Source organism: Micropterus dolomieu, linkage group LG19 (assembly GCF_021292245.1).
Source record: "Micropterus dolomieu isolate WLL.071019.BEF.003 ecotype Adirondacks linkage group LG19, ASM2129224v1, whole genome shotgun sequence".
Classification (NCBI taxonomy): domain Eukaryota; kingdom Metazoa; phylum Chordata; class Actinopteri; order Centrarchiformes; family Centrarchidae; genus Micropterus; species Micropterus dolomieu.
This window is the reverse complement of record NC_060168.1, coordinates 32,395,058-32,396,537: the sequence shown is the minus strand read 5'-3', so window position 1 is coordinate 32,396,537 and position 1,480 is coordinate 32,395,058.

Here is a 1,480-nt window from a genome sequence, read left to right as displayed (position 1 = left end):
CTACTTTTGGAGACTCTAGGAACCACAAGTAACCCTGCATTCTGGGAGCGCAGTGCTCTGGTGGGGTAGTAAGGTACTATGAGCTCTTTAAGATAAGATGGTGCCTGACCATTAAGAGCTTTGTAGGTAAGAAGAATGATTTTAAATTCTATTCTGGATTTTACTGGAAGCCAATGCAGAGAAGCTAAAACAGGAGAAATATGATCTCTTTTTCTGGTTCCTGTCAGAACACGTGCTGCAGCATTCTGGATCAGCTGAAGAGTCTTAATGGACTTTTTCGAGCAGCCTGATAATAAGGAATTGCAGTAATCCAGCCTAGAAGTAACAAATGCATGGACTAGTTTTTCTGCATCATTTTTAGACAGGATGTTCCTGATTTTCGCAATATTACGTAGGTGAGGAAAAAAAAAAAAAGGCGGTCCTTGAAATTTGCTTAATTATAAAGCAATAGGTGTCTGCATAGTCTGAAAACACAAACAAGAACATTTAACCTTTTCTAGTTTGTCTGTGTGTGGTTGCGCATATAGGATAAATAAGAAGGGAGTCCTATAGAATTGTACGCAAATCAAATGTAATGTCTAATTTCCAGAAACACAAAATGTCGGCGCCGTGGTACAGAAGCAGTTGAGCAGTTTTGTTTAGGAAGACTAAAAGAAAGTAAAACTTCTGTCATCCCTTGTGCAGTTTTGTTTTAAATTTTGTCATTTTGCAGTGCCCTTGGTATTTACTGTAGATGGATTTTTGTCTATCAGAGTGGCTGAGTGATGGGCGAGACTTTTAACAAGTTAGTTTTCTGCTGTTATTGCTGCCAGGCGGGCGGCACAGTCCTGAGAGAGTTGAGGCTTGCTATCTGGAGTGCTGTGTCAGATTTGAAATCTCAGACAGGAAAAAAATAGATTTAGATCTGATTCATTCTTTCAGCTTTTCATCCTGACTGAGGATGACACGGAGCTGGCAGGAAGTCAGACAACAGAAACGCGGCCGATTGACACCATCGGCTCATCAGCCTAACCCCTGTGGAATGGACAGAGGTCTGAAACGTATGAGGGCAAACACACCGGCCTGTCACTACACCAGGTGATGAGTCATCCGCTGTGAGACCCCTAGACCTCTCCCAATTAATTTTTTTTAACTGCAGTGACAAATAGTCAGTATGCAAAAGAAATCCAATAAATTTTTGAGCGAGCAGTTAAGACATTGCTGTACCTTATCTCACATCAGTGAGGCGTCAGTTTGTAACGCACTGGGGATCCCTACAGCGTTGTAGTTCAACGCAGTGGGGGAAGTCCTGTAGCGTCACTTTTTGACGCTAGAGGCAGGTATATGATATTTAACAGAAAAGTAAAGAGGTGGTTGGAAGGGGTGGATGGAGGGCCAGAACCCAGACTTTGAACCGGGAGAGTTAGGCAATTTATGTAAGTTACATACGTAGTTATTTTAACCCAAACCATGATCTTTTCCTAACCTTAAGCAAGTAGTT